The 15,875-nt window shown below is 35.1% G+C and overlaps 1 protein-coding gene across 8 annotated transcripts in view; it reads right to left on the minus strand.

The window, feature by feature from the left end:
- LOC141548465 (protocadherin-11 X-linked-like) overlaps nucleotides 1-15,875 on the minus strand; it is a 571,918-nt gene that overhangs the window by 508,473 nt on the left and 47,570 nt on the right. The gene's annotated exons all lie outside the window — the stretch shown is intronic.

The raw sequence follows: 15,875 nt of genomic DNA on the forward strand, positions 1-15,875 counted from the left end.
TAATCTTCATCAAAAAACAACCATTCATCCCTAGGAGGCTTCAGGAGTTTGAGGTCATGAGCTACAGATGATTGATCATAGTCTTCTTCATGGTATTTAAGATCTTCAATATAGTCCTCAGGGAATCCTATTGCTTTAATTGCGGCACAATTCTGGTCATCATCAATGCATTCATTCCAGAATTTACCGTCTCCTAATTTTATCTCCTTTAGTTCATGGGCAGGGACTCCAACAGGTCCTGAGGCCCCATAAGGTACCTTTTTTTATAAACACATGGAACCATCAAGGCAAAACCGAAAATTTTAAGTAGGTATTTGCACACAATTAAGAATTAATTTTATTAACATCTAGAACCTAATAATATCTCATTGTTATATTACTAAATAAGTGGCACAGTAGATGTACCACCACCCTTCACTGGAGAAAAAAAAATGATTTTACTATAAATATGTCTGTCCATAAAAAGGGGAAATCATTTTATAATTCTAGTTTTTAGAACGTTCTCCCTTAATCACAATGACTAAGAAAATGTATCTGTTTATACTTTAGGGATAGCAAGGATAAAAATCTATATGTAGATAGATAATTAATACTTCACTTCAAAATAAAATATTTGATCACATCAGGTGTCACATAAATTAGTCATATGCCATCCCTCATAAACTTTAAAAGCTCTTCATTATGTTTTTTCTACAATCAAAAAAATCCTAAGGTACTTTTGTACAAAGTCACAAATGCATTCAATGCCAGGTCCTAGAGTAATTAAGGTGGTGGTTTGTGGTTCTTGTTGCTTAACAATGACGATAATGATGAAAATGCTGCCTCCACTGTTGTTTGGGGAAATCAGGGAGAATTAGTCATCAGTCAGTAAGTGGATGAGATGCTGGTAAACTAAAAGAATGACTACAACACTCATAGAATATCTGGGTCAATAAAATAAAATCCCACATCATTTCTTAAGATGGTTCTTTGAATGTAATGTAGCTTGGTTAGATAAGTCCATAGGTGCCTGAGAGTTACTATAAACTAAACCTTTATACTTTAGTGATCCCCCTACAATGCCATCACTTACAACAGTAATCTTGAAAGTCTTAAATTAAGAAGAAATCTGGTTTTAAATATTTCCTTGAAATGTAAGGGAAACATCCAGATGGAGAGCTTAACAATTAACATTTTAAAAGGAGCAGACTAATATGAACTGAAGCTCCTTTAAGAGCATAAGAGAATTGAATAATATACACTTCTTATGCCAATGACCATTAAAAGAAGAGATTACTTAGGGCAAAGTAATGGTGGAAGGAGGAAGAGGTGGTATAAAATTCACAATCCAGAATTTAAAGGAACATCCCACCACATTAAAGGAAAAGCATTTTTTAAAATGATATTTTTGGATAAGAGAAAAAAAGCAGAAATATTTAAAAATTATATTTTGACTTGGACACACCATCATAAAGTAAAGCATATTAATGGAATCAGAAATTATGATTCAATGATATAAAAAAGGAATGTGAAATGTGACAAGTGAAGACAAAGAATTCTGTTTCAAACAGAAAGGTTTTTCTTTCTTCTTGTTACTATGAAAATGTCTTAAATTCTGAATGTCGGCTAAAAGAATTTCTAAAAGACAAGGAAATTAAAGAAATTCATAATGTTTGACCTAAGAACATAGATAGAATTTTAAAAGGGCCACGCTAATGTTGTCAGATGCTGGTACAACTGTTTATATATCACTTTGCTCATTCAAGAGTCTAAATAACTAATTTGTCCAGAATGATTAGTAGTGAGCATCAAAACAGAAAGAAACAAGCTGGGACTATTGTTGAATTGCATACATTTAGATGTGGTTTTAACTTACACCAACAGAAAAAAATGTCCTACACAGATTTTAGTTTATCATGTCAAATATTCAGAAAATATTGAACTGAGTCATTTACTAATGATAATAGCAAATAAACCCTTTACAAATTCTCAAAAAGAAAAAAAAAAGCATAAAGGGATAATAATACTGAACTCTTCCTCCATCCTATCAGAATAATGGTACTGATTATTAAATAATTCGAGAAATTTCATCTTTTTCCACTTTCGAAATGTTCTTAATACCTCTAACCCAATCCAGGCATTCACCCAATTCTCCTCCTCTATTCAACAGTCTGATAAAGGATTCATCTTTTTCTTCATCAAGGTTGTCCTTTTCTAAACTTACACTTAATCTATCTCTTCTTGACTTCTCCAGGAGATTGTCCCCAAAATTGTCCCTTCCCATGCCAATATAAAATATTTCCCTTTCTACTGTTTAATTCCCTGCTACCAAAAACATATCCAATTCTCTCTAATCCTGAAAAAAAAAAAAAAACTGCAGTAGGCCCTACCACTCCCTCAAAATATTACCCTCTATTACTTTTTCCTTTCATCCAAACTTCTTGAAAAAACAATCTATGCTCATAACCTCTACTTCAGTCCTTTTTGTCACTTCTTAACCCTATGCAATATGGCTGAAGCTGCACTCTCCAGAGTTACTAATGATCTATTAATAGACTAATTTGATGACCTTTCCTCAACGCTTTTTTTTCTTGACCTCTCTTCTACATTTGGTACTGTTGGTAACGCTTTCCTCCCAGATATTCTATCCTCCTATCCTTTTTTTTCATGAAAATGTTCTCTTCCAATTTTTTTCCCTTCCTCTCCGAATACTCTTTCTCAGTCTCTTTCTTGGGGGATCATTTTTTGGATCATTATCCATTTCATAACTACTAACTACATGTTCTATCCTTTCTTCTCATCTCTCATTATATTCGCTTACTTGTTAGCTATACCAGTTACTACTAATTTAATCATCATTTCTCCACACATGACTGGCAGATCTATATATGGAGACCGGTTCTGTCTTGAACTCCAGTCACACATCACCAACTCCTGAGAATTTTGAACTGGATGATCCCATTGACATCTCCAACTCAACTGTCCAAATGAACTCATTATCATTAGGTACCCCACCCTCAACTAATTGAGTTTCCAGACTGAGCTGACCCCACTTAAGATAACAAGGATGAAACTGTTCATCCCTCCGGGCAGGGGTCCCTCACTGAGGTAGAGCTGAAGGAGATTTTCTCCTTTAAGGATTTTTAGAGTTTTGGGGGCCCCTCTTCACCAGCACCTAGCATAGTACCTGTCATGAAGTAGGTACTTAATAAATGCTTATCGAAATATGCATCATAGCCATTTGTTTAACTTTTCAGTACAAGTATGCATACCTTTTGCCTTTCAGAACCTCTCACTATCACAATTCTGCTTTAATAACCTCAAGGAGCAGCAAAACACTATCCTGAATATACCCACACCAAGAGAACTGAAGCCTTCAAGGATACAGCTAAACACTATACTATCTAGATACATAATCATACTGAAAACACCTTTTCTGCTTTTTTTTTTTTTTAATTTAGTGGCCAGAATACAGTGATTGTATCATTTAAGATACTTAGGAATATAGTCGGGTATAAAATCATATTCATGTATTAGAATCAACTTAGTAACAAAGAACTTGGCTCTAGTTTCCAAGAATATCCATTTTGACTTCAGGGTACTTAAACATCTGTAACCACACATATCATTGTATAACTCAGATGTCTCATATTAATTACACTAAAAATACCACCAGTCATCAATACACTGCACTAAATTCAAGAAAATGTACAAGGGCCAATGATGCTAGCAGGCAAACTTTGGATTTAGCTTATTTGTATGCTGAGCCACAGCAGCAACAAATTAATTTCTATTTGTGGTTAGTGAGGTACCAGCCCCACAGTTTATACAATGGTTTGAAATTGGAGGTGGTGGAATCAATTGACAATTTTTAAAATAAAACTTCAGAATTAAAGTAAATCTAAATAGTTTAATGAATAGGCCACTTGGCTATAGAATAAGAGAAATCCTGATTTTTCCAGATACCTTTAGAGTTCAACTAGCACTTCCAAATAAAGCTCTGGGGCAGGGTCTTAGTCAATCAGAACAGAAGCCATTGCTAATTGCAGGAGAGAATCAGGAGATGAAAATGGAAGAGGGAAAGGAGGAAAAGAAGGAAAAGAATAAATGAACTAGATCATGTCATTAAATTGGATTTTCATATATTTGGAATATTATAAAAATGATTCTATTTAGTACCAATGAGAAAAAAAAAGGCACAGGTCTAAAAATACTATGTAAAAGCCTCAAGTTATCCATGAAATTGAGAGATTGCTCCAGAAAGTAATTAGATGAGGAGATCAAGAGGGAGGCTATTGAAATAGTCCAAGTAAGAGGCAATGAGGGCTTGACCTAATATTGAGTTCATCTGAGTAAAAAGGAAGGAGATCTTGGAGCTAGAAAATATAGCATTTGACAGGTGATTGGACATGTGTGGAGAGTGAGAACAAGTAGTTGAAGAAGGTATTTAAATAGTCCAAGTAAGGGTTAGCTGTTTATTATGTGCTAAGTGTTATGCTAGGCACTAGGATTAAAAGGCAGAGGCTGTCCAGGAGAGATAGAAAATAATGAAAGTACCATGAGTTTTGACAATAAACTCGGAAATATTGGTCGGAGTTTAACTCTCAAAGCTACTCATGACTTCTATGTTATCTGAACTGGTCTGCTGAGCTCCCAGTATACAGATTTACCCAAAGCAAATGTAAAACAGGATGGGTTTTCAAAGTCAACTCAGGAAAGAGCTGGAGGGGAAAAACCAGGCAGACATATTTAAAAATAAATATACCAAGATAATCCTATTAATTATTCCTTTGCATACTTACAAATCAAAGCTGAACTCTGTAGGCTCAACCCTCTCCCTCTTCCCTCTTCCCCCTTCCTCCTTCTACTTCCCTGTGGAAAAGTATCTGGGCTAAGCATTTTGTCCAGTTAGTGATGAGTTAACAATAAGTTTCAAACAGGGAAATACCATAATAAGAAGTTGCCCATTTAAGGAACTATTGATAACTGCAATAGGAAAAGCTAAGACAGTTATTCATGAAACAATAATTGATAACTGCTTAATTCTGTGCTTCCCCATAGTTATCTATGAAAAACGCACCATAACTCACTATAGCACAAGACACACTGGAGTTGTTATCAGTAAAAAAAGAAAAAAGAAGTACAAATAACTGACTCTGGTTGGACAATTACAACTCTAGTTGCTGCAGTTATAGATGAATGAAGTTCATCATGAGGCAATAAAAACTTTAAGACTGTTTAATTAATGGCCACGGAAGATAAAAATTATCAATTACCAGTGTGGCAAAGTAGGGATCACTTTGGTGATTGTGTATATGTATATTTACACACAAATATTTGGGGAATATGTAATTGTCAGTATAGAAAACTCCTAATGAAGGAGCTTTTTTCACTGAGAGATAACAAGCCATCCCTTCTTTCTAGGTAATTCATATTTATGAACACATGTATATATTATCATTTCTTCAGTAATCCATTAAGTTTTTTGTTGTTGTTTTTAAGTTTTGGGACAATTTGCTAGTTTAGAGAAGAACTTTATTTTTGCTTATTCTGAGACTAACAAGCTACTTCATCAATTGCATTATACAAATCTGGCCTTTTTCTTCTTTTTTTGGAAAACCAGATCCTTGCTTCTTCCTCTGCACTAGACAAAGTCCTTGGGGAGATAACTTGCTTATTCAAGCATCTTTTGTCCAGACAAAACTATTTTAAGTGGGTACTTCTAAGTAATCTGCCTTCCTAAATGAGCTGCTTGGCTTCCTTTAAAGACTGGCTCTACCAACTTTCAGACTTAGTTTGGGAACATATTTTTAAATTGTATGCCAATTTTTATTTCATATAGTTTTTAATTTGGTTTAATGGTATTATTCCTAAGAAGTCCCAACAGACATTTGTGTTTCGAGGAACAATAAAAGGGTAGAGAAATTTAAAGAGAGACAATTTTAAGAGGGATGCTAAAAGATAGGAGTTTAGTAAGGCAATTTCAAATAGCAGAAGCTCTAATGCATAAAACTTTCATAAATTAATGGTAATACACAAGGTCATGAGTAGGCAAAGATAAATGCAAAGAAAGAGATGTATCATTCAAGAGATAAGCTAAAACAGGTCAATGAAAGATTTTTTTAAAAGTTGAACTGAATCCAAAAACAAATGGGGAGCTGGTGGATTGATTGAGAAAGAAGAGTAATGCTGTCATAATTTTTCTACTGCATAACTTGATTGATATTCTATATGGTTAGGAAACCACTGTACATATTTTATGAAAGAATGATATAAGGATGGTAAAAAAAATAAGCCTTTTTAGGATTCTAATTTTATTACTTTTAAAAATATACCTGATTTTCAGGTAAAGAAATATAATTTACTTCATAATGTGGGAAATAAACTGGCCAAAAAGATTACAAAAATAAAGCAAAGTATTAGGGAGAAGAATGAAATCACTACAATCATCCAAAAGTTCTTATTTAAAAATATATATCTATATACACTTATATTTGGCTTTCCTATATATCTATATCGACCTGTCTATCCATCCATCTATCCATCTATGTATCTTTCTGTATCCTTGTAGGCAAGGTCTACCTTTGATTTTTATTTAAAGTCTTAGTTCTTAACAATATTTGAGACCCAGTAAACATTTAATAAATGCTTTTCTTATTTTCAAATAAAAGTTCTTATTCCAGCTCCAGAGCCATTTTCAAAGATCACATAGTTCACTAGAATGAAAATGATGAAGATAGATAAACTAGTAACTATTTTAACTCCCTGCTGCATCCTCCACATCCTCAAGCACAGTAGCTAAGAATGGTTATGATTACGAAACTTCTTCCAACTTATCAAACTATCTGGACTAAATAGGAGATAATTTTTTTTTCTTGGTCTGACCTTAGTGTCAAGTTGGGGAACAGCTGATAGACATGTATTCTCATGTATAGAACCTCCCTTGCCTATTCTATTCTAAAAGCAAATTTAATTTTTTGAGGTTTTCAGGCCTTTTATTTTCTCTTCTCTAGAAGGAGGTTGGGTTATCTGAAAGGTCCCTTCCAAGTCTAAAATCAATGTTTCCATGAAATTTCCCCCCCACCTCAAAAGAACTTCTTTACTGAAGTAAGGCAGTTAAAACTGACTTCGTGATGTAGTTACTTCCAACATGGTATTAAACAACTTAATCACACTGAATCCCATGCATTTTCCTCTTACTTTCATTCTCTGTTATAGGCCAGAACTCTAAACTTGAAACAAAGGATTCAAACAAGGTGCTAAGTCAGTGGAATTGATAAGAGACAATGATTATTTAGTATGGTATTTAACAGTTCTTTAGTTCTTACTAGGGTTCTACAAGATTCACACCTTTAAGAGAGAATATATAAGCTAGGAGCCTCAGCCAGGATTCAGTCAGGGAGATTCAGAAGCCAGACAAGGCAGGCGGGAGCAGAAGCTCTTGGAGAGAGACAGACCTCCAGAAAAACTAGCTGAGCACTAAGTGAAGGAGACAAGATTTTGAAGGAGACAATAAAGAATTTGGACTTTAACCCCTGGCTGCATTTGGGAGTGATTGCTAAACTGAAAGGAAGGCTGCCTCCAGAAGCCCCCAAAGAAACCTGTTCCTAGAGAACATTACATTTTAGAGAAGAATATTACAATTCTCCCTTGTAAATTAAGAGGGCCTGCTTATTATGAACAAAGAATGTTCTATTTCGAACCAGTATTACTTGTGGTCAAATTATCTGAATTATATTGAAGTGAAGTGAAAAATTAATTTTATCTGGATATTCTCATCATGATAAATGCTATTATCTTTCCTAAATCTTTTTGTAATCATTTCTTTCAGTATAATAATTAATGAAAACTCACATCAATATTTTTGTGGCCTATGGCTAGAGATTTTATTCCCATAATACAGCTGTACCTCATTTTTGTGAAGTTACAATAGCATTTCAATGGATAGCTTTTACAAATAAATCAGGCCTTTTCTTTCTCCATGCATATATAGAACAATGGAGAGGAGTGAGAAGGTGAGGTATTTCTAGCATTAAGAAATTTGCCTAGTAAACTAATATGTTTCAGAAGCAGAATTTGAAGCCAGATTTTTTTCATTCCCAGACATCATCCTCTTTCTCACATACATCTACTCCACAATGGCTTCCAATACATTTTAGGGAAAGCTAATGGGTTGGTAAGGAGTGCTTACAAATAGACTTAGCTTTTCCCTTTTGAAGCTCCATACACATAAAATGAAAAATTCTCCAAGGTTTTTCCCTTATCAGTCAACTTGCTAATGACTGCCCACTTCTTTTGGACGTGACTTTTTACCAGTCAAGTAATAGACATTTAGCAGGACTGGGTAACCTTACACACTAAAATTTGTAAAGATTACATACATATGTCATGTTTGCAATAATTAGAGGCTTTGGTAAGGAAATGATTGTTCCTTGAAAGGCAAAATACCAAGGAAAAAATAATTTCAAGCACTATAATAAAAATTTAGTACAAACTTCTTAAATTAGATTGACTTCAATAGTGCTCTTTCTCCTCCAAATTCTACCTGCTTAGAGAAACAAAAAGGTACTTCAGTAAAGATCTATTAAAACTTGATATGTGGCCAAAGCAATTTATTTGATCTATTATGTTCTTTCATTATTTAATTATTCACAATTTGGAGATTGATTTTATGAAGACTATACACTAATAAATACGAAGGCAAATGAGTATTAATTTCTTTTGTATCTAATTTTAAAATGTGAGCTATTTTTTGATGGACATTGTATAGTTTTTGACAAAAACTATTTCTAAGATCAATAGTTTATACTCATTTATCTTAATAAAAAAATATGTAATCAGCCAAATAAAATCAGAGACTGCCCTCAACATAATTGGTCTGATTTTCTTTTATCAAAATTGTCTGATAGAAATATTATGCTTGAGCATGTAAAGTGGCCATTACATAAGCACAGAAGGCAGTTATCCAGGTAACATGATCAGTGTAGACAGCTGAATAGGATAATTCATGCCAAACAAATTCACTTAATGTTCACTTTGAGGCCTGGGTTATTGGGTTTGGCTGTCTACATTGATCAATATCAGGAGATAATTGCTATCTATGTACTTCATTTTGCACTTTGTAGGCATAGGCTGAAAGAATAAAAATCTGATGATAGAAAAAATGCACACACACACATATATACACACACATGCACATATATACATATGGTTGAGTCTAAGCAAAATAATTTGAGATTAGGCTTTAACATCTTTTGTTTCTTAGACTATATTTAGACATCATGATTTCATGTCTTATTTGTAAACTATAATAGCTGTTAGCAGGCATAAAAATTAAGCATCAAATTGTTTTTATGAGAATACTGAGATAGTAAAGATCAATAAATCTCAACTTAACAAAATTATCTTAAAACTCAATGATACCTTTGTTAATTTGTATCAATGAGCTAACTGATGTGATGTGAATATATTCAAGTATTTAGTAACTCCACAATATTCTACTTCACCAGACTTTGAAGTGATACTGTTGAGAACAGTTATCTACACTTTCTATCACGTGCTTCTTGAGGGATTGTTAATGGCAGGTGATTATACCTGAGGGCATTAGTGGCTTACAAATATTAACTGGGATTCTTTAATAACAGAACAGTTAAAGAAGTCAAAAAACTACTTAATTCTATTAGTAGCAAGGTCTAATTTTAATAAGATATGACATCAGTAATAAAGGTCCTTTCTAGAGAGGAATGAATTTTCTGTTTACATTTTTTCCCTACAGAAGGTGGACTTTGATATTCCAGGCTTTTAGGACTAAAGGAACACCCAATCCATCATTTTACTGTACTCTATTGTGATTCCAGCACAGCTAAGGAAAAAGCTAATCTATATGAAATGTGAGGGGATCTTATGAGTAATTCCAGCTCCTGGAGAGCACAAATGCCACTCAAAGCTCTACTTCCCTTCAGATTAAAAACAACTACAACCAAAAAAAAATCCAAAACACCAAACTCCCCCCCAAAAAAAACCCAAACCACCAAATAACAAAAAGAAACAACAAAGCAAACCAAAACCAAGTTTCAAACAGAGTCCATGGAGGGAAATGTAAATGTAAATGTAAAGGGAGGAAATGAAGAGATGAGTACATTAAAACTGGCATGAGTCTTTTAGAAAGAAATTAATATTTTCCCCAAAGATAATGGTACTAATTGTTTATTATTGCATCTATCCCCTTCTCTTCATTTTCTTTAAACCAAGCCTTTTTCAGGCCTTTATTGCCTTTCACCTGGACAACTATGAAAGCCACTGAGTGATTTATCTGCTTCTTGCCTCTTCACTTAATTCAAGCATAATCTTGTATTAATTTTAGTGAAATTCTAATTTTAAACTAAGATCCTTAGATACTTTGATAAATCTCTAACCTCCTCTGACAACACAATTCACAATCCATACATGCATTATTCTATATGACTTTTGTCCATATCCTCTTGTAAATTTCCCTAGGGAAGATGGGCAAAAAATGTGTTGATATTCTTTTAAAACACTATAGCTCCAATTTGGAACTATGCTGAAAAAGTTATCAAACTGTACATATCCTTTGACCCAGCAGTGTTATTACTGGGCTTGTATTCCAAAGAGATCTAAAGAAGGGAAAGGGACCTATATGTGCAAGAATGTTTGTGGCAGCCCTCTTTGTAGTGGCTAGAAACTGGAAACTGAGTAGATGCCCATCAATTGGAGAATGGCTGAATAAATTGTGGTACATGAAGGTTATGGAATATTATTGTTCTGTAAGAAAGGACCAGCAGGATGATTTCAGAGAGGCCTGGAGAGACTCACAGGAACTGATGCTGAGTGAAATGAGCAGAACCAGGAGAGCATTATACACTTCAACAACAATACTATATGATGATCAATTCTGATGGATGTGGCCCTCTCCAACACTGAGATGAACCAAATCAGTTCCAATAGAGCAGTAATGAACTGAACCAGCTACACCCAGCGAAAGAACTCTGGGAGATGACTGTGAACCACTACACAGAATTCCCAATCCCTCTATTTTTGTCCGCCTGAATTTTGGATTTCCTTCACAGGCTAATTGTACACTATTTCAAAGTCCGATTCTTTTTGGACAGCAAAACAACTGTTTGGGCATGTATAAATATATTGTATTTAATTTATACTTTAACATATTGAACATGTATTGGTCAACCTGCCATCTGGGGGGGAGGGGAAAAATTAGAACAAAAGGTTTGGCAAGTGTCAATGTTGTAAAATTACCCATGCACATATCTGGTAAATAAAAACTATTAAAATTAAAAAAAAACACTATAGCTCCAAGAGCCTGAAAGGACCCAGAAGCCATCTAGTTCAATGCTCACATTCTAAAGATGAGGGAACAATGAAACAAATGAACTGGGCAGCTATTGCTCCTCCTTGTTCTGGCTCTTTTTCCAATCATACATTTCTTTGAAGTGCTCTTCTATGCAACTCCATCTGTCCAAATTGTCATTGACTATATGAACGTGCTGTAGTTTTATAGAAGTTGAAAAGTGGGCTTAGAGTTCCTTCAGTAAAAGATAAAGAAAAATTCCTTCCTCTGGCTCAGAAAGCATCATATTGCCTTTGTCTCCATCTTTTGATTACTGGTATTGAATTCCACAACCAAGGCAATTTGAATCAAAATTCGTAACTCTCTTAGATGATTATTTCACAACTTGGCTTTTATAACCCAGGTTTGATTATAAATTCAAATTCAACTTCATCACCCAAAAGCTGATCCTCATAATTACAACTCCAACCTTTGTTTCATAAAAAGTTGCATAGTTTTCATTCTGTGTGCGGACAACCACCTACCATATCTTATTCTATTAAAAAGAGAAATTAGGGATCAGACCAAGATCTCTAGTTCCTAAGGCATTACATGGGGAAAGGGAGGAGTGAATCATGAAAAAACTCTCCTGAGAAAAGTGTGTGTAGCATGTCACTCTGCAGCAGGCACTGCCAGCCATGGGAGCAATGTCATGTCTGTCTCAAGGGAACCCATAAGTATGTCACTGGGTCAGTGTGTGAATTTATCTGCTGATATGTGGGAAGAGTGATGGAAATCTAAAGCAGGAAATGAAGACTTATATAACGGTATCATAGAAATGAATTTCCCTCAAGATCCTGCCTTGGAGAGAAGGTCCCTCTGGTGTATATGTCCTGGGTTAAGTTGGGTACTTGAGGGACATTTCTATTTGTGAAAGTATTAGCTCCTCTGTCAGTAAGACATATAATATGAAAGGTAGCTTCATACATAAAAAGCAATCAAATTTATAAAAGTGAAAGAGACACTGTCACTTCCTGCTCTAGGCCAGCAGCTCTCTCAGAGTCTAGAGTGCTCAATGACTTGAATAATTTGTCTTGTTCTTTAAATGCCACAATGAAATAGAATAATGTTATGAATCCCTCACACAGTTTCTCCAAGTTAAAGAATAAAACTATTATACTCATTCTAGAGAATTTCTGTAATAGCACCACTTTCTTTAACACAAATACATCAAGCTTAGAATAAATTCTTGTGGGGGTGCATGCAGCTGACTGAATCAGAGGAGTAAGTGGAGGCCAACAAGTAAATTTGCTTGATGGATGGGAATCATTCCCTAGAGGGGTTGACCTGATTTGCTGAAAAGGTGAAATTCACCTTTAAGTAGGGCACATGAAGGTGCAAGGCTATTCAATTTGCTTTGTTTTACATTCCCTCCCTGCAAAGTTATTATAACAGCTGATCAACAATACACCTCATAATCTATAAAGAAATTAGCTACCTGATCTTTTCTTTATTGATGCTCTCAGAAATGTCTTTAATGTTTAATTCAGTTAATTCAGATATACTTTTGATCACAGAATGGAATAAAATCCCATGATTCAACTATCCATTAATTAACCAGCATTTATCAGATACCTACTATGGGCCAGTGTCTGTGCTAGGCTAAGACTAACAAAACTAACCCCGTCCTGGAGAATACCACCTTCTTTCAGGAGAGATACTCTGTGTACCTAAGTATGCCTAAAAGAGATCAAGGTCATTTCCTTGGAAGGGGCAGGTACACTAGCAGCTGAGGAGACCAGGAAAGGTGTCAGACAAGAGGCTGTTTTTGGACTGAGCCATGAAGGAAAACTAGGAATTCTGAGACAGACAGAAAATGGAGTGTTTTCCAAATGTGAAAGACGGCCTTTAGAGAGGCAAGGAGACAAGAGATGGAGTGTTGAAGGAAGAACAACAAGGCCAGTTTAGCTGGACTAGAGAATGTGTGAAGGGTAGTAAATATTCCACTATAATAGGGCTGGAAATTAAACCAGAGCTCACATTGTGAAGGGAGTTAAAATGCCAAACAAGAGTTTGTATCTGATTCTAGTAAGTGACAAAGGGACATATTTGGACCTAGGCTTTAGAAATATCAGTTTGGCAGCTGTGAGAGAGAAGAGACAATTGTTCAGTGTGATGCATTAAGACAATGCCCAATGTGGATAGCAGAAAAGTTTCTCTTTCCCTGAGTAGATTTCTTATGGTAAGAATCACATGCATTCAGTTTCCCATGACCCTATTTTCCTTCAAAGTATATTCATTCAGAAGTTAATTCCTACCTAGGTGACACCTTTATTGCTTCCCATCTTCCCCCAGTTACTAGTGCTTGCCTTCTCTTGAAATGACTTGGAACAACAAGTTAAGGCCTAGGAAATGATGAAAGTAGACTATTTCAGAGCAATATGGGAAGACTTCTCTGAAGTGTTGTAGCGTGAAATGAACAGAACCAGGAGAACAAATATTAAACATCTACTAAATGCTGGGACTGATCAACCAGATGAAAATAGAGTCCATAGTAATGGAAGGATACAAGATGTTATAGGTGAGTATTCGTCTGTACAGAGCAATAGCAAATAGGGTCATTGGAAACTGGATTTCTTATTATACCAACATGGAGTTTTTCCCTAATAAATAAAGTTGTAATGAATTTCTTACTTATTTGCAGACTCAAAAATCTGTAATTCTACTGGCATAGGCACTCCTTCTACCAACTCAAATGCCAGTCTCTCTGTAAAATGGCAGACCCTCTTCAAGAGCTTTTATAGCTGAAAAATTAATCCCCCTTTAACTACTCAGATAAGGGATATCTCCTAACTAAGTTATAGTGGTCCTCAGATTACACATGCACAAGCTTTCACCAATCTAGAATGAAAGCTTTTCCAACTCGATGAGAGAGACCTACCCAAATTTGGGCTCTGCTGGCACAGAGTACACAAGACACTGGGCCACTTTTATATCATAATCAAGACTTTTGTGCAGTATTTTTTAACATATAGTTTCCCCTAGAATTTCTTTACCATGCTATCTCTTTCTCTACCTTTTTCTCCTATTAAACATTTTTAAAGCTTCCATGTTTTCTTGTAATCCTTGATTAGCATGAATTCATTGTACTATTTTGGTATCCCTGTCTATTTTCAAAAAATAGAGCAAGATCATTAATTTCATGTTAGTCCTTTTTTTTCAGGAGTGACTTGTGATCACTTAAAAGAAACGATTACACAAGGTCTACTTACTTTCAACTTGTAAAAGTTTAGAAAGATCACAGATGAATCCTAAGCCATTTCTTCTTTCTCACTTTCCCTAATGCATCACTTTCATGGCAGTACCCTTTTGCAAGTCAAAAGTACACTCAATTAATACCTGCCATGCCATGTCCCTCTGTATGTCCAAGACCAGGCTTTGTGTCACATTCTCATTATTTTTAACGAGCATTGAGGGCTCATTGTGTATGTCCACATGGCTATACAGGTGCACCTTTGAACTAGGTACATCACACATCCAAAAAAAAACAAAAACAAACAAAAAACTTCAGAGTAACTCTACTTATAAAACTCTCTTAAAGGTGGAAGGGCAACCTTTCCCTTTGTCATCTGCTGACATTCTTTCAAAGTCAGCCAAATGACAACACTTTTTTTAACAAAGCTAAAATTAGGCCAGCATTTTATTTCCATTAAATTGTTGGCATGGATCAGAATCAGTTAATCTTCAAGCCAACCTGGAGATTTTGTAGAAGAGTTGCCCTGGAGAAAATCTGACAAAATTCCTCATTCACTAGGCCACTGAGCTCTGGATACTGCCAAGAATACATTTTTTTTTTCAGGAAGAAGAGGGCTGAAGTGTCGATCTCATATTTATATTTGACCTGCTCTCAAGTTTAGTTTGACTGACCAAAATTTCAAATTCTCCCAATGAAATTACATTTTAGAAAGAATACTCCCACTTTTAATGCTTAAAATTGACGTAAAGATGAAAAAAAACCCTAAAAAATTGATTTAAAATTGATCTGAAAGAAGGAGATAGTACTAGTTGAGGAAAGAGAAAAGGTTACCCTCATATAGAATACAGAGGAAAGAGAAAAGGTTACACTCATAGAATACAGTATTTGGGCTGAGCCTTGAAGGAAATCCAAAAAGAAAAAAAAAGGAAGAGGAAAGAGAGTGGGGTAGGGACAGACCTTTTTAGGAATGGCAACTAGCCAGTACAAAGGCAAAGAGAAGGGAGATAGGTTGAATTCATTGTTCTAGAAACTGAAAGTAAGCCCTGAGCAGATAGGGTAACTTGACGAGATCCCTTCAGAAAAATCCCCCCACTGCTGAGCAGAGAAAGTATTGGAAAGGAGAGAGACTTGAAATAAGGAGATCAGCTAGAAGGCAACGCAATAGTCCTGTAGAGTTGCTGAAGGGCTTCATTAGGATTGTGACTGAGTAGAGAGAAGAGGACATATTATCATGATAAAAATGAGAAGATTTGGCAACAAATTGAATATGTGGATTAATTGTGGGCTAAGTGAAAGGGAAGTATCCACTATGACACCAAGGTGGTGGACCTGGGT

This window comes from Sminthopsis crassicaudata, chromosome X (assembly GCF_048593235.1).
Source record: "Sminthopsis crassicaudata isolate SCR6 chromosome X, ASM4859323v1, whole genome shotgun sequence".
Lineage (NCBI taxonomy): Eukaryota > Metazoa > Chordata > Mammalia > Dasyuromorphia > Dasyuridae > Sminthopsis > Sminthopsis crassicaudata.